Raw genomic sequence first — 22602 nt, forward strand, 5'->3', positions numbered from 1 at the left:
ATTTTCAAAACTGTGCACTCTCCTCAAATAATAGCATGGCATTCTTTCACTGTTATAGCTACAGTAAATTGGACAGTGCAGTTAGGTTAACAAGAATGTAAGCTTTCTGACCATATCAGATATGTTTATGTCCTGAGAAATGCTCTTGTTACTTACAACCTCACACTAATCACATTAGCCTATGTTAGCTCAACCGTCCCGCAGGGGACCCACCAATGCTGAAGAAGCTTTTAAGAAAGTATTTACTGAAATAAAAAGAAGTAAAAAATACATTGAAAAAATGAAGAAAATAATTCATAATTAAGGAGCAGGGGGGACAATGCAAACAGTCCGGGTAGCCATTTGATTAGCTGTTCAGAAGTCTTATGGCTTGGGGGTAGAAGCTGTTAAGAAGCCTTTTGAACCTAGACTTGGCGCTCAGGTACCGCTTGCCGTGCGGTAACAGAGAGAACAGTCATTGACTAGTCTATGACTATGATTAGTCTATGACTATGACTAGTCACTTTCAAACTAGGGATTTTGTGGCTAATTGAGGTAAGACAGTACCGTAATTCTGCTCATAGAGTATGCATCTATGAACAACACATTGACACATCCAGCCCAAAGCAGGAGGTTTAAAAATACTTCCAAGTCGCCAAAGTTCCGGAGCATGTCTTTAAGACATGAAGGGGTGAAATGGAATAGCCTGCACTATGCCACAGGCAGGGTTTTTAATGCTGCCATTTTCTTACTGAAATAGCTTAAATGAATGTTTTCCCATTCCTGTCAAAATGATGTTTGCTCATTCTAACGGTAAAGGTTACGGAGGGCCACACTGCAACTTGTAGTCTTTCTTTACACACAAACATCCATGTAGCTGTGTGTGTGTGTGTGTGGGACAGAGAAGCATCATACAAAATATGTCTAACTCCCTGTTTCAAATATTTAAGACTCACTTAAATATGAACATTAAGAGGATGGCATTGTAACAAATCACCTCATAGCCCTTATCAATTTACCAACATGGTTTTGCTTTTCCATTAATCCTGCTGACAACTAAATTAGGGGAAGTAAACGTGTTCAAATCGATGACTGTTGCCAGGCCTAATATATTGCTGGTCTTTGGATGGAGCTGAAAATGCCTCAGGGCTGTGAGCAGAACCTTCACATGACAAATGGAGCCATTCCCTTCTGCTCAATGTGCTATGGCTCAGAGAGCAGGCTGGCTAATTGGCAAACAGTGTTAATGTTATCGCCATTAGCAGGACAATCAGGAAAAGCTGCCGCATAATTATGGATCCCATAAACCTAACATATTCTTAACCTGCCAATAATCTTGCAGGGACCATATCACCTCTGTTGAGGTCTGACCATTAATATGGATGTGCTGTGTGCATAGTCAGGGAGAAGCTGTCAGGATATTGATGCTTTGGCATGTTCCTGTTTCTCAGAACGTGAGGGCTTCTGGGTACTGAGACATACCGCTGGCCTTGAGGGTTTCTTCCCCCTCTGTGGGAGCTATTAACCAGGAGAATCCTTTATCAGCACTATGGAATTATAATTCTGTCCCTGGAACGTTCGGCAGCTTTCTGCTTTCCAGAACAAACAGATTTCACAATCAATCTGGAGACATTCCTGGGAAGGATGGGAAAATTCCTGGAAAGGATGAGAACATTCCTGGGAAGGATGGGAGTTCCTGGAGACATTCCTGGGAAGGATGGGAATTCCTGGAGGGAGGTGATTGCATCAAGGTAAGACAGGTTTTCCCTTCTATCCAAAATACTGACTGCGGAATACTTCAGTTCAATACTTTCATCTAGTGCTCTATTTGAACAAACCTAACAATGGTAAATCTTAGCGCCAGCAGTAGCGCTATAGCTCCAGAGGTGTGTCAGAAATAGTCTTTCTATTTTCACATCCATTATTATCGTCTCAATAGCTGGCAGTGGCATGAAAGGGCTGGGTTTTGATGTTGTACTGTAGGTATGTACTGTAGGTATAACTGGCCAAGAGGCGCTCTTTAGAAACGGGGATGGATACAAGCACTGCAGGTAGGCCTATGTGAATACTGCGAAAGCATGTCTGCAAAAGTCTTACGGGTAGACCATTTAGTGACCTTTTATGGATAGGCTACTTGGATAATGCATGGCCAAGATGAGAAGACACCAGACACATTGCTGTTGAACCAGCTTTAGTTATAGTAGGGGAAGTTTTTTTTATCAAACAATACAAAAAATAAGCAATTGTTACAGGAAAATATCTTGAATGTTTTTATATATGAGTGTCATCGGATTATCTTGTCTCTTGTTCCATGATGGACATATAGCCTACATGGAGGGGTCATCGGATTATCTCATCTCTTGTACCATGATGGACATATAGCCCGCATGGAGGGACCATTGGATTATCTCATCTCTTGTTCCATGATGGACATATAGCCCACATGGAGGGACCATTGGATTATCTCATCTCTTGTTCCATGGTGGACATATAGCCGACATGGAGGGGCCATTGGATTATCTCATCTCTTGTTCCATGGTGGACATATAGCCGACATGGAGGGGCCATCGGATTATATAGCCTACATGGAGGGGTTTTTACACACATCCAAATAACAACAGGAGCTAGCTAAAATTAAGTACAATAGCCTAGATTGATAAAAATATGAAGATTTTTTTTAAAGTGGTCTCACGAGCCAAACCCTTTATTGATTGTCTTGACTATTTGGCAAATGCATTGGGCATGACCAGAAAAACTGCCTTCATTGAGAGGAGGCTTCGTTTTTAATCAAATTAAAATAAATGGGATAAAACATAATTTTTGTATGTTTCTAAATACAAGGTTTACGGGCACGAAAAGTACATCTCTCTTTTACATATGCGTATGGGAACTGTGCAACACGGCTGGATAGGCTCCGCTTCTATTGTAAAAATTCATGCCATAAACAACAATGTTACCGTTAAAACCAGCTTTTGGTTGGTCTTAAAAATCCCCACCAGCGCATACTGAAATTGGCACTTTGCCACATGTTTTTAAGGCCAAATCTCAGATATTGCTACTCCTCCCAACTCAGCGCAAGCGAGCTCAGATAAGACAGGTATATTACCAATCCTGGCTCTAGAGTTTGAAAATATAAGAGTGCCGGCTTTAACAGGTCGAAATTGCAAAGAAGCGTGAATTTGACAACTACTGGCTTAACGGCAGCTGAAAAAAGAGCCATTAGGGAATGATCTACTCTGCCGATTCAGCCATACAAATGTAATAGTCATCAATAACCTGCCAGTAAAACCATACAGGTTAATACTCATGTTTTCATCACATTATTGCATTTATTATGCATGACGAAAAGAAAAGGGCACATGGAGCCCTGAAAACTTAAAAAAGCGATAGTCACGATTTAAAGGGCAATTCATTTTATTTGTAGGGAACTCAACTTTTTCTTCGATTCCTGTCTGCATGTGAATTGCATATATTGGCATACAAGGGAATGTCTTTTGTTCCTCACAACCTATTCAGATACTCTGCGGCTGAAATGAGTTCACTGTAGAAGCTGCATCTGTAGAGAAAGACTAGTACTCTTTCAAGACCCAGGCCTGTCTCATAACCCCAGGCTAGATTGGTTTTGGTAAAGAGTAATGCAGTAGCACAATAGATAACAGACCATATACATGACTGATCCTAACTCACACAGGCTCCTCTCTCCTGTCTTTTCATTTCTGTAAAAGAACAATGGAAGAAAAAAAAACGAAGCAATGCTTATCTGTAACAATGGCAACCACACTGAAATAATGGGCTGACTAACAAGAGCTCTCTGAGCTCATCTGTTCCTCTAAAACATGGTCTAGAGGGAGGCTCTCATGCTTTCAGTCAACTGCTGCTCAAACAGAACTGGAGGAAATACACTATCTTCATATTATCTCAGCCATAACAATAGTCTCTATCCTTCCTTCCTGTTTTATGACACTCAACAAACCAAAGGGAGGGAGAGGGAGAGATGGAAAAAGAGAAAAAGAGAGACAGAGGTAGGGAGAGAGAGAGAGGGGAGAGAGAGAGAGGGGGAGAGAGAGAGACTTTAAATTCTACAACCACCTAAAAGGAAGCGATTCCCAAACCTTCCATAACAAAGTCATCACCTACAGAGAGATGAACCCAGAAAAGAGTCCCCTAAGCAAGATGGTCCTGGGGCTCTGTTCACAAACACAAACAGACCCCACAGGGCCCCAGGACAGCAACACAATTAGACCCAACCAAATCGTGAGAAAAGAGAAAGATAATTATGGAAAGAATTAATTAAAAAAACTTAGCAAACTAGAATGCTATTTGGCCCTAAACAGAGAGTACACAGTGGCAGAATACCTGACCACTGTGACTAACCCAAATTTAAGGAAAGCTTGGACTATGTACAGACTCACTGAGCATAGCCTTGCTATTGAGAAAGGCCACTGTAGGCAGATCTGGCTCTCAAGAGAAGACAGGCTATGTGCACACTACCCACAAAATGAGGTGGAAACTGAGCTGCACTTCCTAACCTCCTTCCAAATGTATGACCATATTAGAGACATATTTCCCTCAGATTACACAGACCCACAAAGAATGTTGATACATTTTGATGAAGTCCCATATCTATTGGGTGAAATACCACAGTGTGCCATCAGCAGCAACATTTGTTACCTGTTGCCACAAGAAAAGGACAACCAGCGAATAACAAACATCATTGTAAATACATACCATATTTATGTTTATTTATTTTCCCTTTTGTACTAGAACTATTTGCACATAATATTACTTTTGAAATGTCTTTATTCATTTGGAACTTTTGTGAGTGTAATGTTAACTTTACAATTTTGTATTGTTTATTTCACTTTAGTTTATTATCTAAACTTATTTCACTTGCTTTGGCAATGTAAACATATGCCAATAAAGCCCTTAAATTGAAATTGAATTGAGAGAGAGAGTGCTGGCTATCACATTTCATGCATCATGCACACAGGGCTAAAAATGAATATTGTTAATGGAAAGATTGACCCATTTTGAATGTTATATATTTTTTGTGCATCTCTGAGCGATGTTCTATCGATTCCCGTGGTCACTTCATGTTTTCATGTGTATCTGAGCTATTGCTGTTCAAGTAGGCAGAAATACAGCTTGTATGATGAGTTTTGCATCACAATGGGTGAATATTTCCTTTGATGTCTCTGAATATATCAGAAAAATCAAATGTCAGCACCCACTGGGCACAGACATCAGTTCAACGTCTTGTTTTGATTTACATTTGGTTGAGATGTCAGCTAACCATTTATTGAACATTAAAGCAACAACAAATGTACCCATGTCATTGGATATAGCTTGAAAGTTGGGTGAAGAAAATATGAAATGCCCCTACGTTGATAACGTTTTGAAAATCCAATCAGTTTTCGATGTTAATTCAATGTCATCTCATTATTATTTTTGCGGGGTTGAAACGACGTAGAAACAACATTGATTCAAGTAGTTTTTGACCAATGGGTAGTCAACATTTACACATGCAGGTGGTGAATTTCTGCTCAATCGGGCAGTAATGCAGCCATATATAAAATGCAAATGCTATACAAAGTGTACAGACCAAACTCCATGAAAGTTTCAATGAGAAACAGTACTTTTCAAACAGAAATAGAAATGGAGAAATGTGCACAAATTGAAAAAGATAATTATTGATGCAAACAAACCTGGTAAACTTGCTAACCTTGTCAACTTTGACACAACATTACACGTCTGCCTCTGAAATGAGGAGCAGAAGGTCAGAACTGTTTGCATCTAAAAAACATAATTGTTTTCGAGTGCCTTTTTCAATGATTCAGTCGCACAAGTTAGGTCATTTCTATACCCTGATTTTTTTACTATAGCAACATATGTAATATAGACATAATTATCAAGTTTAAAATATAATTAGAATACAAAGAGCAATGGAACTTTGTTTCGTCAATTGCTCTCTCATAACACGCAAGCCTTAGGCCAAACGTTTAGCAAAAGTGTTGGGTACAAATTAGAATAAATCCTAAATAAAAACAATCTTGAACTGTCTTACTGTAAAACAATATATATTTCCTCACACGCTGTGGTATCAGCCATAACAAATGAGATACAGTACATCAATCAGAAAGCTACCCATCTGTGATGATGCACTCCTGCAATGTCTTGCATCAGACACAGGCATACCACTGCATTTAAAATAATGATATTAGAGACAGTAGAGTACAGTGAGGGAAGGTTGAACTGAACACCCTGAAATAAACCTGAGAAATCAGGAAAAACTCCCCATTGGCCTAGCTTCATTTCAATGTCTCTTTCTGGATTTATTCATAGCCACTGAATGACTTTAGTATAGTCTGTTTTCTTCCATAAAATGTCTTTCTCGCCTGTGTAATTGAGTAGTTGGTTGAACTCATTGTGTCTAATTTCCTACAGTATCTATCCCATTCTAATGCCTAATGAATCCTGATGGCACTGATAATCTACCTCGGTATCTGCTTAATATACGCAGTGTGACATTTCACAGCTCTCTGCGCTTCTGTACATTTATATCTTGAAGTTTATATAACAGTTACTGTAACATATTGTGTTGGTTGATTCCAATAGTTTCATCAGCACTATATCCTTTAAAAAAGAAATCTGTCCTTGACTAATAATGTTCTGTACTAGGTGTTATGTCATGTTTCATGTGGACCCCAGGAAGAGTAGCTGATGATTTTGCAGCGGCTAATGGGGTGTCACGGTCGTGATAATGGACAGGCCAAGGCGCAGCGTGTGTTGAGTTCCACATCTTTATTTGCAGCGAAAACTTAAACAATAAACATACAACGAACATGAACTACGTGGTGCTGAATGTACTCACACAAAACAATATCCCACAAACACAAGGGGGAAAAAGGGCTACCTAAATATGATCCCCAATTAGAGGCAACGATTACCAGCTGCCTCTAATTGGGAACCATACAAACCACCAACATAGAAATACAAACGCTAGAAACCCCCCTAGTCACGCTCTGACCTATACACCATAGAGAACCCAGAGGGCTCTCTATGGTTAGGGCATGACAGTACCCCCCCCAAAGGTGCGGACTCCGACCGCAAAAACCTGAACCTAGATGGGGCGGGTTAGGGTGGGCATCTAGCGTCGGTGGCTTCTCCGGTGCGGGACGTAGCCCCTGCTCAGACCACGGATCCGGCCATGGAGCAGGGCTGGACACTGTGCCCGGACTGGACACCGGCGCAGAGGAGGGCTCCGGCCATGGAGCTGGGTTGAATGCCGCGCCCGGACCGGGCACCGGCAAAGAAGAGGGCTCCGGCCATGGAGCTGAGTTGGCCGCCGTGCCCGGACTGGACACCGGCGCAGAGGAGGGCTCCGGCCATGGAGCTGGGTTGAATGCCACGCCCGGACCGGGCACCTGCGCCGAGGAAGGCTCCGGCCATGGAGCTGGACTGGACACCGTGCCTGGACCGGGCACCGGCGCCGAGGAAGGCTCCTGCCATGAAGCGGGACTGGACAACGTGCCTGGACTGGGCATCGGTGCAGAGGAAGGCTCCTGCCATGAAGCGGGACTGGACACCGTGCCTGGACTGGGCATCGGTGCAGAGGAAGGCTCCTGCCATGGCACCGGCGCAGGAAGCTCCGGGCCGTGGGACCGTCACTGGAAGCTCCGGGCCGTTGACCCCCACTGGAAGCTCCGGGCCGTTGACCGTCACTGGAGGCTCTGGACTGTGAACCGTTGCTGGAAGCTCTGGACTGTGAACCGTCGCTGGAAGCTCTTGACTGTGAACCGTCACCGGAAGCTCTGGACTGTGAACCGTCGCTGGAGTTTCCGGACCCTGACACACGCACTGGTGGACGAGTGCGGGGAGCCGGCACAGGTGGCACCGGACTGATGACACGCTCTTCAGGGTGAGTGCGAGAAACCGGCACAGGACGTACCGGGCTGGGGAGGCGCACTGGAGGCCTGGTGCGTGGAGCCGGTACAGGTTTCACTGGACTGGTAACACGCTCTTCATGGCGAGTGCGGGGAGCAGGCACAGGACGTACCGGTCTGGGGAGGTGCACTGGAGGCCTGGTGCGTGGAGCCGGCACAGGTTGCACCGGACTGGTGACACGCTCCTCAGGGCGATTGCCATGCAGAATAGACCTAGCCAACATATCTCTCAGTTCTCTCTCCTCCAACAGCTCCACCTCCCCGACGGTCTCTGGCTCTCTCCGCGGCTCGACCGACTGCTCCTTGTGCCCCCACCAAACAAAATGATTGGGGTTTCTGTCGCAGCAGACTGAAGACACGCTCTTCAGGGCGAGTGCGAGGAACCGGCACACGTGGCACCGGACTGATGACAAGCTCTTCAGCGTGCCTGCGCTGCAACATACTCCTCGCCAAAACCTCTCTCCGGTATCCCTCATTAAACTCCTCCACCGACTCCCAGACGGGCTCTGGCACTCTCCGCTACTCAGCCGACAGCTCCATGTGCGCCCCCCCCCAAAAAATCTTGCGGTTTCTGTGGCCGCAGTCCCCGGTGTCATCGCTGTCCCCCTATGCTCCTTGGCGACTCCCGGCAAGGAAGGGTCTCGTATCCTCCCATTATCTTTTCCCATGTCCAACTCACTTTATCCTCCATTGCACGCTGCTTGGTCCTTTTGTGGTGGGATATTCTGTCACGGTCGTGATAATGGACGGACCAAGGCGCAGCGTGTGTTGAGGTCCATGTCTTTATTTGCAGTGAAAACTTAAACAAAAAACAATAAACATAAAACAAACGTGAACTACGTGGTGCTGAATGTACTCACACAAAACAATATCCCACAAACACAGGTGGGAAAAAGGGCTACCTAAATATGATCCCCAATTAGAGGCAACGATTACCAGCTGCCTCTAATTGGGAACCATACAAACCACCAACATAGAAATACAAACGCTAGAAACCCCCCTAGTCACACTCTGACCTATACACCATAGAGAACCCAGAGGGCTCTCTATGGTTAGGGCGTGCCATGGGGATCCTAATAAATACCAAATACATTCACAGTGCAATTTGAATTTCAAGTGGTTCACTTCAGGTGGACTAAAGTTATGAGAGAGAATTGGCCATGGAAACATCTAAGTGAAATGCTGATTGGCTGACAGCCGTGGTATATCAGACTATATACCATGGGTGACAAAACATATATTTTTACTGCTCAAATTATGTTGGCAACCAATTTATAATAGCAGTAAGGCACCTCTGATGTTTGTGATATATGGACAATGCACCATGGCTAAAGGCTGTGTCCAGGCACTCCGCGTTGCATCGTGCATAAGAACAGCCCTTAGCCGTGGTATATTGGTCATATACCACACACCCTCGGGTCTTATTGCTTAATTATAGCCCCTCAAGCAGTTAGTTGAAATGTCCTTAGTATGGGTGGACATACCAATTCAATAATGGTCAGCAATGTCTTTGAACACCTGAAGAGGACTCATTTCTATCCTGTTTTGTGGAGAGATAAAAATGTTTTAAAGTGAAGCTGAGATTGTGAACAGTGGTTCGGCATGAACAATTCTGACATGTAGTCATTACATTTCCATATCAAAGCGTCCCAGAATCAAAACCTGCACAATACAAATGTAGTGTCTGGAGGAGATTTTTTAGTATCATACTATGAAGGAAGATTTCCTTACAAGTGATATTCCACTAAATAAAGGCTTGTTTTGTCAAGGGTCTGCAAGCAAATTAACAGAGAAAGATCACTTGTGATCTTATGGGAATACAATCCAGGGTTTGTATCAGGGGAATCTAACAAATGTCAAGTCCCTGTGGTTGTCTCCAACATCTAACCACATTAAAGTAAAGTAGGTTAATCCTGAGTACTAGGACAAGAAAGGCATGTATAAGGCCTACAGTGCCTTCAGAAAGTATTCACACCCCTTGACTTTTCCCAACATTTTGTTGTGTTACAGCCTGAATTTAAAATTGATTACGTTTAGATTGTGTGTCACTGGCCTACACACTATACCCAATAATGTCAAAGTGGATTTTTAAATATGACATTTCTGAGGTCAATAAGTATTCAACCTGTTTATGGCAAGCCTAAGTAAGTTCGGGAGTAAAAATGTGCTTAACAGGTCACAAAATAATTAGCATGGACTCACTCTGTGTGCAATAATAGTGCAGCATGATTTTTGAATGACTACCTCATCTCTGTACCTCACATATACAATTATCTGTAAGGTCCCTCAGTCGAGCAGTGAATTTCAAACACAGATTCAACCACAAAGACCAGTGCGGTTTTCCAATGCCTCGTAAAGAAGGGCACCTATTGGTAGATGGATAAAAATTGACATTGAATATTTTTGAGCATGGTGAAGTCATTAATTAGACTTTGGATGGTGTATCAACACACCCAGTCACTACGAAGATAAGCCATCCTTCCAAACTCAGTTGCTGGATAGGAAGGAAACCATTCAGGGGTTTCAACCTGAAGCCAATGGTGACTTTTAAACAGTTGAAGAGTTTAATGACGATAGGGGAAAACTGGGGGTGGATGAACAACATTGTCATTACTCCACAATACTAACCTAATTGACAGCGTGAAAAGAAGGAAACCTGCACAGAATAAAAGTATTCCAAAACATGCATCCTGTTTGCAATAAGGCACTAAAGTAAAACTGCAAAAATGTGGCAAAGAAATTAACTTCATGTCCTGAATACAAAGTGTTATGTTTGGGGCAAATCCAACACAATACATCACTGAGTATCAATCTTCATATTTTCAAACATGGTGGTGGCTGCATCATGTTATGGTTATTATTGTCATTGGTAAGGAATATAAAGTATTTACTTGAAAATGGCTGTCTAGCAATGACCAACAACCAACTTGACAGAGCTTGAAGAATTATTCAAAGAAAAATGTGCAAATATTGTTCAATTCAGGTTTGCAAAGCTCTTAGAGACTTACCCAGAAATACTCACAACTGTAATAGCTGCCAAAGGTGATTCTAACATATATTGACTGAGGGGGTTGAATACTTATTTAATCAACATATACAGTATTTATTTGTATTATTTTTACAAATGTTAGATTTTTTCTTCCACTTTAATATTAGAGTATTTTGTGTAGATCATTGAACATAAATTACCACCTTGTAAACAACAAAATGTGGAAAAAGTCAAGGGGTGTGAATACTTTCAGAAGGCACTGTATTTAAGGTAGTCATACTTTGTTGGATGCTCACTTCACAATTAAGAAATATACCAAACAACATGAAAAAAACAACAACAGTGCAGTTTGAATGCATGAACAGTTGCGTCTTTCAGGAATCAATGTCCGTAGTCCTGAAGCTATACAGGTCTTCATCACCATGGTGTTACCAAAAACACTCATAACTAACCCAAGATATCTCATGGGCATTGTTTCCAATGGGAACAAATTAAGCATAGTGGGCAGAACAAGCAAGGAGGTGGGCAGAGCCAAGCACGAGCTAGTGAGATCCTATTGGCGTGTTTTTGCATGTTTTGCAAATTTCCATTAGGAAGGGCGTGCAATAACTAAATTTGCCCTTGCACTCCTTCTAAATGCTATTTTTTTTTCAACTTTGGCTAAGGGTCAAGTCTACAAAACTTTGTGAACTCTGTTCATAACAGATTCTAGTTTTGGGAACAGAAAACTGCATTGAGATTGAATGTTTCATTGATGAGAAAATGTGTGGAATGTCGGCCAAGTTTCATCTAGCTCCATCTTCTCACACTTCCCGCCACTGGACTTTCTCTTATCACCGTAAAAGGATGCTTCAGATTTATACATTCTGTGAGCCAACTGGCTCCTTCTTCTAACCAAATCAAATGTTATTTGTCACATGCTTCGTAAACAACAGGTTTAGACTAAAGTTGAAATGTTTACTTACTTCCCAACAATGCAGCGTCTGCCAGACATGTCTATGACCAGATGTGAAGTCTGTCACACAGAGAGACATCTGTCTAAGCACTGTGCTATGCCTGCCAGGGTCACCCTCCTCTCCATGTCAATCACCCTCGCCCACATTAGGCTGATTCAATGGGAGAGCGGCCAGAGTTCAATCTGCATATTTGATTTGTGTTTGTGCCGGATGGGCCTTTGTCCAATCTGTCAGAATATTGATATTACATTCTGACCCATTTAGACAAGGAGAGAGGGGGCCTCAAATCATCGGAATGATTTCCCTGAAAAAAAAAGAATAATGGCAGGTTACTGAAGTGACCATACAAGTATTTATAGCACTCACCTGTGAGAGCACAGCACTGATATAGCCTGTGTTGTTGGTATGGTTTCCACCTTGAGATATAGAAACCTGGATGTTTACATGGCTGTTGTGATTCAGCTGTATTTTTGTAGGATCATAGTTTGCAATGTTTAGAGAATTGTCTGCTTGCCTCTGCTTGTGGTGAAGCACTCACATGTGGTTGATTGTGTGCAGAATGTGGATGTTTTGTTGAAGTACTTTAAAGTGGAGGTGGCAGAATTGGGGCAGATGGCAGATTGCAGGGTTGCTTGATGGCACAGGAGTTTCAAGTACCTTCTATTGTAAACAATTCAAAGCATTCCACCATTATGGATCGAAGTACTAAGTGTTAGCCAAAATGGCCTCCGCTTCTTTGTTTTATTGTATTTCTGTTCACCTCTTACAGTACATTAGGCACAATACATCTGTTGATGAATTTGTTCGAGCTAAGTGGTCCGTGGGGACATCATTTGTAACCCTTTTGTAATCCAAACGACTAAAGTCATCGATCACTTGATTGGGAAAACATTATCAGACAACCTGTTCATAATTAATTTGCAACGGTGTGGACGTCAGAGAAGCAATTTCAAAAGGGGGAAACAGTGAACGAAATACAGACGAGATCTTAATTTGAGCCAGTTTGCTAACAGCAGGAAAATAATCCTGCAGCAACGGGAAATGTGAATTATTATGTGGATTATAATTAATTGACTTTTTTGCAGGGGTTGCTACATTTTTTGTAAGAGAAAATCAAGCATGAGATTTCTAAATGGAAATTACAATCTTCAGAAGCCTTTTCAAACCTCAAATACACTACAAGTTTAATATTTCCTGCATTGCAGGAATGTTCTCCTGCAGCAGAGTGATCAAATGAAGATCCTACACCTGTACTTTACTGATATTACTCATTTTCCAGAGTGCTATAGACATGAATAATTATGATTATTGCCTTACAGTACCGACTGTGGTCCACAATTAATGTCCACAATAACCCAAAGAGAGGGAGAGAGAGAGCTGGCCTTGAATCCTGGGTGTACTGGCCAATCTCCCTAATCTGACACTCTCAATATGGCCGGTTAATCACTCTCTAACCTAATTGGCAAATTAGATTCTGTCCTTGCCATTGCAAATCATGTGTGGAAGGCACACTGGCACAAATCCTCAGCTGTCTATCATTAAACAGCAGTATGGGTGGTACCGGTTGATACAGCCATTATAAGTGCAGACACAGAGCTTTGCTTAAACAGTATTATATGAATCATTACACTGATACATTGACGTGGGAGTGGGACTCTAAATCTGAAACTGTGTAACGACACAAGGCAGGGATATTTTTTAATCTAGGGCAAATGTGAGTAATCATTCTTATCACCATTATCGGCCCATTTGATGGTAAGGCCTCTTCTCTTTATATACGTATATACCTATCACATCATCTCGATCATCATCGTCATCAACTACTAGTGTGTCAATTTGTCAAATAGTGAATGTATGGTGTTAAATGTTTCAAAAATAATCTTCACCTTTATCTCCTTCCTCCCTCCTTCCCTCCGTCCTTATCGTGGCCTCATATCATTTTCAGCACTCATGCTGGAGAGCCTTTGAAATATAAATCAGACCTCATTATCTTCAGTATTACAGTCCCCATGGTGATAAGCAGCGAATCGAGGACATCCTTGAGAGGTAATATCTTCCAATATTCCCCCCCCCCTCCCCAAAAAAGCCAAGACACCATGAGATGGGAGCAATCTGCTTAGGAAGAGAGAGGACGGGAGGTAGGGTCCATGAATGCTCTTGCAGACACAGGGACTGTGTAAAAGGAGCGGACAGGTAGGCACACAGTGTTTCTGGGAAGCAAGCGAACCTCACAGCCAGCCCTCCCTCCTGTTCTGGAAATAAAATGGAGATGAGTGTGGTTGAGTGTGTCACTGTTGGCAGGGCTAGCTCTCTGTTGTACTTTTTTCTCTCAGTCTCTTTATGCCAGCCTCTGCATTTGATTTGATTGGCATTGCAGTCGTTCCAAACACATAATATGTTGCTGGACAGAAAAGTGCATCGCTGGACAACACAGATTCTGGCATGGTGTGTATTCTCTCTTCCTTCTGAGAGCTGTCACCTTGGAAACATTGAGGTATCATTGCTTTTAAGTAGATTGAGTGGATTTGCGTTAATGTGCTCCAAACCACAAAGTTTAAATATCATATTCTCTTTTTTAAAGAAGAAATTAGATACCGAACAAATAATTGTCAGGTGATCTCTTTGAAATCAGATTCAATATTTTGTTATTTTTGTCTATTGGCAAAAGCATTGTGAAATTGCAGGGTAAATGTGTGAAAAATGTATATAGTGAAATTGAGGCCCTGAATACTTTCTGACATACTTTCTGACACAGTTGACCGGAGACCTCCAGTACAATGTTAACATTGGCTATTAATGATGAATGAAGTTTAGCACCAGAGGAATTCAGCACTAAGGCACGCAATGTTTCAGTTTCTGCACAATCTCTTCCTCAAACTTACTCTGTGCGGAGCGGGGCGGACAGAAATAAAAACAGACTCTTTCCCCATTATCTTCCTAGTGTAACAATATTGGAAATATGAATCATTCAAAGGAAACCATATGGTGAGAAATATTTATTTGGAATGAGCGAAATACTACAGTCCGTGAAAACAAAAAGATAGTGCTCCATTTTTTTGGCAGGCCTATAAAAATGTCTAATTTGTAAAATATGTATGAAGACCACCTGTTCCAGATACTAAATGATTCACCAGATGTCTCGATTTGGTCAGCTCCCATTTATTTAGCTTTTGTTGAGAATCTAGTAAAAATGGTCTGCTTTGATTCTAAAATGTCATTTAGACGTTGAGGTTGACTGAGAGCATGGTTCTTCGCTTTTGGTTTAAATTCAAAGCACCTCCTGCATACACTGAAATTAATACAGCAGCACCACTGAAAAGCTCATTAGATAATGACTTCGTATTCATCCAAAGAAACATATCTGATACACCATCATTGATCCATGTCTAATAATAAAAATAAGACAATGTCAAGATAAGAGCAAAACTTATTCTTGGATGCTTTGCTATGGTACATTAAGGCTAGTTTTGACTGAGATTTGCGTTCATAAGAACAAAAGAAGAGAGACAAGTCAATAACACTTAAGATCCCATATATCAACGGGGGCCTCAGGGCTGCTGAGTAGATGAGTACAATGAGAGGCATAAACTGAAAAGTGCATCACAGTGTTGGAATGTATTGACGCTCAGGGACCAAATGAACTCAGCAGGAACACCGAGATCTCCTGTGTTGTGCCGGGGCCAACTCAGTCCGGCACTCAACAACACATTCAGTTTTCAAGCCGTGTAGCGGAGGCTTAGAAGTGCTTATTTTCTATTCTGTTTTTGGAGGGGAATAGGGAACAGGGAAGACCAACAGTTCTGTTTTCCACCTGGCGGTTCAGGGGTTGGGATGAGGACAAGGTGGTCTGACGGTTACCTTGGATTCTGGTAATGTACTCCTCCATATCTCCTGGGGCCTCAATAATTGAGTGAAATCTCAATCAATCTTAGATCTATTTGCATAACCTTATCTTATTTGATATTACTGCTAGGGGGCATTATTACAGAGTGATCTGTCGATCATTTGATGCTTATTAATATACCCCTTCAGGTCAAGTAGAATTTGGGATTTCTCAATCAAAACCCAACTTTAATCAGGGTATCATGGTGGTGGTCTCAAGGGATAAGACACATTCATTTAAAGTATGTTGAGAGGGTAAAGGAGACAGCCTTGTTTGACACCCAAGTTATGTTCAAATCAAATAACATTTTATTTGTTGTATACACGTGGGTGATGTATAGATATGTGACATAGGCACTTAGACCAGGGTTTACCAAACTCTGTCCTGGACCCCCCATTTATCCCTGTGTTTCCTGTCTCTCTGTGCCAGTTCGTCTTGTATGTTTTCCAAGTCAACCAGTGTTTTTCCCGTTCTCCTGCTTTTTGCTAATCTCTTTTTTCTAGTCCTCCCGGTTTTGATCCTTGCCTGTTTCTGGACTTTGTACCCACCTGCCTTACCATTCAGCCTGCCTTGACCACGAGCCTGTCTGCCACTCTGTACCTCCTGGACTCTGATCTGGTTTTGACCGTTTGCCTGTCCACGACCATTCTCTTGCCTACCCCTTTGGATTAATAAACATTTTAAGACTCCAACCATCTGCCTCCTGTGTCTGCATCTGGGTCTCGCCTTGTGCCTTGATACCCTTCTGTTTTAGCAATCTGATAAGACACAAATCAGGTTAGAAACCTATAATTTAAAATGATGTAAGATGTCTCCACTCCAAGTTTCTACAGTTCAGAGGTTGTCTTTAGAGGCAATTATCAGTTCAAAAATTACCAGAGCTGAATTCATGTTCTTGTGTATGTCCTTAAAACAATGCACCCCTGCAATTGTAACATTAATTAACAATTTTAGGACTGCAGAGGCGCTCAAAGCTAAATTCCGAGGAGGTCAGGATACTTAAAAATGTTGTATTGTGTCTCACACAGAGAATATACAGTGCATTCGGAAAGTATTCACTTTTTCCACATTTTGTTATGTTACATTCTTATTCTAAAATGGATTAAATTGTTGTTTTTCTTCTTTATCAATCTACACACAATACCCCATAATAATAAAGGAAAAACGGTTTATTTTTTGTAAATGTATATAAAAAAACTGAAATAAGACATTTACATAAGTATTCACACCCTTTACTCAGTACTTTGTTGAAGCACCTTTGGCAGCAATTACAGCCTCAAGTCTTCTTGGGTATGACGCTACAAGCACACCTGTATTTGGGGGGGGGGGGGGTTCTCCCATTCTTCTCTGCAGATCCTCTCAAGCTCTGTCAGGTTGGATGGGGAGTGTTGCTGCACAAATATTATCAGGTCTCTCCAGAGATGTTTGATCGACTTCAAGTCCTGGCTCTGGCTGGGCCACTCAAGGCCATTCAGAAACTTGTCCCGAAGCCACTCCTGCATTGTCTTGGCTGTGTTCTTAGGGTCGTTGTCCTGTTGGAAGGTAAACCTTCACCCCAGTCTGAGGTCCTGAGCACTCTGGAGCAGGTTTTCATCAAGGATACCTCTGTATTTGCTCCGTTCATATTTCCCTCGATCCTGACTGGTCTCCCAGTCCCTGCCGCTGAAAAACATCCCCACAGCATGATGCTGCCACCACCATGGTTCACCGTAGGGATGGTGCCAGGTTTCCTCCAGACATGACGCTTGGCATTCAGGCCAAAGAGTTTCATCTTGGTTTCATCAGACCAGAGCCTGTTGTTTCTCATGGTCTGAGAAACTCCAAGAGGGCTGTCATGTGCCTTTTACTGAGGAGTGGCTTCCGTCTGGCCAATCTACCATAAAGGCCTGATTGGTGGAGTGCTACAGAGATGGTTGTCCTTCTAGAAGGTTCTTCCATCTCCACAGAGGAACTCTGGAGCTCTGTCAGAGTGACCATCGGGTTCTTGGTCATCTCCCTGATGAAGGCCCTTCTCCCCAATTGCTCAATTTGGCTGGGGGGCCAGCTCTAGTAAAAGTCTTGGTGGTTCCAAACTTCTTCCATTTAAGAAGGATGGAGGCCACTGTGTTCTTTGGGACCTTCAACTCTGCAGAATGTTTTTTGGTACTCTTCCCCAGATCTATGCCTCAACACAGTCCTGTATCGTAGCTCTAAGGACAATTCCTTCAACCTCATAGCTTGTTTTTTGCTCTGACAAGCACTGTGAAATGTGGGACCTTATATAGACAGGATTGTGCCTTTCAAAATCATGACCAGTCAATTGAATTTACCACAGGTGGAGTCCAGTTAAGGATGATCAATGGAAACAGAATGCACCTAAGCTAATTTTGAGACTCAAAGCAAAGGGTCGGAATACTTATATGAATAAGATATTTCAGTTTTTTTATTGTTAATACGTTTTCAAAAATGCCTAAACAGTTTTCGCTTTGTCATTATGGGGTAATGTGTGTAGATTTGATGAGGATTTTTTTTCTTTTAAACCATTTTAGAAAAAGGCTGTAACATAACAAAATGTAGAAAACCACTTCAGTCAGCTCTCTCTGTTCTCTGTAGTCGGTTGGTTCAGTGGTTCAGCTCTCTCTGTTCTCTGTAGTCGGTTGGTTCAGTGGTTCAGCTCTCTCTGTTCTCTGTAGTCGGTTGGTTCAGTGCTTCAGCTCTCTGTAGTTGGTTGGTTCAGTGGTTCAGCTCTCTCTGTTCTCTGTAGTCGGTTGGTTCAGTGGTTCAGCTCTCTCTGTTCTCTGTAGTCGGTTGGTTCAGTGGTTCAGCTCTCTCTGTTCTCTGTAGTTGGTTGGTTCAGTGGTTCAGCTCTCTTTGTTCTCTGTAGTCGGTTGGTTCAGTGCTTCAGCTCTCTGTAGTTGGTTGGTTCAGTGGTTCAGCTCTCTCTGTTCTCTGTAGTCGGTTGGTTCAGTGGTTCAGCTCTCTTTGTTCTCTGTAGTCGGTTGGTTCAGTGCTTCAGCTCTCTGTAGTTGGTTGGTTCAGTGGTTCAGCTCTCTCTGTTCTCTGTAGTCGGTTGGTTCAGTGGTTCAGCTCTCTTTGTTCTCTGTAATCAGTTGGTTCAGTGCTTCAGCTCTCTCTGTTCTCTGTAGTCGGTTGGTTCAGTGGTTCAGCTCTCTTTGTTCTCTGTAGTCAGTTGGTTCAGTGCTTCAGCTCTCTGTAGTTGGTTGGTTCAGTGGTTCAGCTCTCTCTGTTCTCTGTAGTCGGTTGGTTCAGTGGTTCAGCTCTCTTTGTTCTCTGTAGTCAGTTGGTTCAGTGCTTCAGCTCTCTCTGTTCTCTGTAGTCGGTTGGTTCAGTGGTTCAGCTCTCTTTGTTCTCTGTAGTCAGTTGGTTCAGTGCTTCAGCTCTCTGTAGTTGGTTGGTTCAGTGGTTCAGCTCTCTCTGTTCTCTGTAGTCGGTTGGTTCAGTGGTTCAGCTCTCTTTGTTCTCTGTAATCAGTTGGTTCAGTGCTTCAGCTCTCTCTGTTCTCTGTAGTCGGTTGGTTCAGTGGTTCAGCTCTCTTTGTTCTCTGTAGTCAGTTGGTTCAGTGCTTCAGCTCTCTGTAGTTGGTTGGTTCAGTGGTTCAGCTCTCTTTGTTCTCTGTAGTCGGTTGGTTCATTGTGGTTAAGTCAGCATATTTCTCTACTGGACATACTGCATCTGTTTCACGTGTCAACATTTGGATTGGGATCTGCTTGCTGGCTCCAAGACTTTACAGCCAGTGATTGGAACAGTAAATTACTTCAATTTTATTGTGTAGCTTTTAAAACAGGCACTATTAATTAGCTGCTGGGAGTCTTTGACCCAAGAGAAACTCAGACATCATTTACTCTGGGAAAACATGACTGCCATTGCCAAAATCCCCATTCATTTAATGCCCTAATTCAGGGAGGTATCCGTCTCAGCCACCCTTACACTGCAGACCACGTCTGCAATTTTTAAATACAGAGGAAACTAATGGGGACTTTTTTGTTGGACTCATACATTTGATATGAGTTATAGTGCTATTTTGTACATAACTCTTCATTTAACATGATATTGATTTCACTTGACATACTGTAAATACTGTTGATCTGTTAATAATACTGGTTCAGGAATCTTTGGATTTCTCAGGTGAGATTCCCTTCTCTTTCCATTAAATTATTAGACTACATTTACATGTTAAGAATGATTTTCAAACTCCAGTCCAAAAAGAGAAACTAAATTGCTTTAGATTGGATATAGTGTCAGAGAGAAAATAATTCCATGGAAGAATTTCAATATAAATTGAAGGGTGCATTAATAGAGATCCCCATTAAAACTCAGATACATTCTAGTCGTCCTTCTCATGCATTTGTCCACTTCACTGGATTGGTTCACAGAAGAGCCCATTCACTTAAAAATATTTAAAAAATGACCTCCATTATATGCTTTTGTAGGGCCATCACTAGAATTCAGAAAGCCTATCGTCTTGGTCTAGTGGTAGTAATAGGATGACCTCACCCACTAACTTCTAAACAGCACCACCACCGCAGTGCACAATATACTTTCTGTGGTGAAGATCATGGGAGAAAGGAACCTATCGATGCAGCTATCTGTATTAGTTCATGTTTGTTTACCTGGTCTCCAGCCATAGTCTCCGGTAGATCCTGACTCTATAGGTAATCTGTAGCTGTACTGTGGAAACCTCCAGTCATGTCGTGCTCTCTGAGTTTCTCTCATAAAAAGTGATAGTTCCAGTCACTGTAAATAATTCTCCCTCAAAACCCCACATCCCTAGAGGGCTACATGTCAGTATGGCTTCCCTCCCCTCAAGTTTACATGCTCTCCCTGCAGAATGACCATAGGGCTGAATGGTGGGAGCAATATTTCAATAAAATTGTGCAAGTGCCCTTTATGATCCGCTAATGAGCGGTTAATTAGATCTGACATTACTTTTCTATACAATTAATGAATCCAAAGGCTGGGCCTGATCTAATTCATGGTGCTTAACATCTTATGCATTTCATGAAGTGAAAGTCTAACTGAAGCCTCTTGCACGAAATAGAGTACAAGCCTTTAATCCAGACAGAGCCGAAGCCTAATGATAGTCAATCATGACCTCAGAGATGAAAATCATTTAGCTCCACAAAACAAATCCTCTGGTCTGCATCTGCACAGTGCATTGCTTGTATTAGTTAATTAACCCAAGCTCTAATAAGAATGACTCTTATTACAATGCCTTCGATGGCTTGTTGTTGATGCTCTACACATAGCATCCAAGCCCATTTTAAATGGTCACTGTTTAGTCATTTTCATTTCAAACAAGTTAAGTGCATAAAGGCAACGATATTAGTAATTCCTTACATATTGTGTCTCATTGTTATGGGTACAACGGAAATATAACGGTCTGGGAGCTTGTTCACCACTGAGGCAATATGTTCAAGTCAACCGCAATAGTACTCTTCAATGATACGCGCATCATGTTAAACTTCTGAAGGAATAATATTACCCTAACATTACCGGTTTGAAGTTACTTTGCGGGTGTTCAGGCATGCTATTTGTAGCAGGCTAACAGGGATCTAACCACTGGACATGGTACAGAACCTACGTTTCCCTCCACTGAGAGTGCCTGAGTTTAGCAGAGTACTGAGTACAGCTAAATGCAAATCTTGAACGTCAGCCAGCCTTTCAGCACCAAGGACAGCTCCCCATGGCTAAACACCAGAGAGAGCTGCATTTAGATTCCCCACGATGGGGGAAACACGCAGGCTCACATTTTTCTGGAATTCAATTAAGCCCTTTGCTGCCTACCGAGACCGGGGGGAGAGCAGCACCACAGAGAATGGGCATATTGCAATAATACCAAGCAATTAAACATGGACTCTCTATGGTATTTTTGGACCACTTCAATTTAAGTTCTCATCCAGTTTCCCAACAGACACAAAGCGGGGTGGGGTGTCTAGCAGGGTTCTGTGCCAAGAAAAGCCTTTCAAATGGCACCTAGCAGAGGGCAGAGGAGCATGCCAACACTGATATACGCTTGGGAAACGCTGACCTTTTCTCATAGCCATCATTTGCTCACTATCCATAGCCTTTATACTGTTAAAATTAATGAAGGAAAACTCTGAGTGCCCTGAGCTAAGCATTGGAAATACTGGAGTATGGAAATATTACCTTGATAAAGAGTCATTTGTTGCCTTGGTAATATTGGAGTCTTGGTGAAGCTATCTGCACAATTATTTATTACAAGGTTGAATCAGGTTCAAAGAAGAGAATATTTTCCAGGGGAATATTCTGGGTGAAAGCTGCAGAGCTGTTCTTCACTTGATTCATTTTTGCTATTAATACAATCTGGCTCTTGGCAAGTAGCATGCAGAACGTCCGTCATCTGTCAGGTGAATCTTGGATGGGAAACCAAGCCACCAAAAGCAGCCTTGATCATGGCTCCAGCTCTGTTCTTTATTAAATAGAGTGTTGTCCAAGTACTTGATGTAACACCTGTTCTGAGACAAAATGTACCTCCTAATTCACTGCTGCACCCTCTGTTCCGTGTTGAAACGGAGGCACGTTCTCTCTGGCTGCTCTATGCCCTCTTTAGGAACTATGTGGTAGATGCAGATGAGGGGAGGGTCTCTCCAATATACCCATTACTGTATGGAAAGGGGAGGGTCTCTCCAATATACCCATTACTGTATGGAAAGGGGAGGGACTCTCCAATATACCCATTACTGTATAGAAAGGGGAGGGTCTCTCCAATATACCCATTACTGTATGGAAAGGGGAGGGTCTCTCCAATATACCCATTACTATAAAGGAAGGGGAGGGACTCTCCAATATACCCATTACTGTATAGAAAGGGGAGGGTCTCTCCAATATACC

The sequence above is a fragment of the Salmo trutta genome, chromosome 13 (assembly GCF_901001165.1).
Source record: "Salmo trutta chromosome 13, fSalTru1.1, whole genome shotgun sequence".
Classification (NCBI taxonomy): domain Eukaryota; kingdom Metazoa; phylum Chordata; class Actinopteri; order Salmoniformes; family Salmonidae; genus Salmo; species Salmo trutta.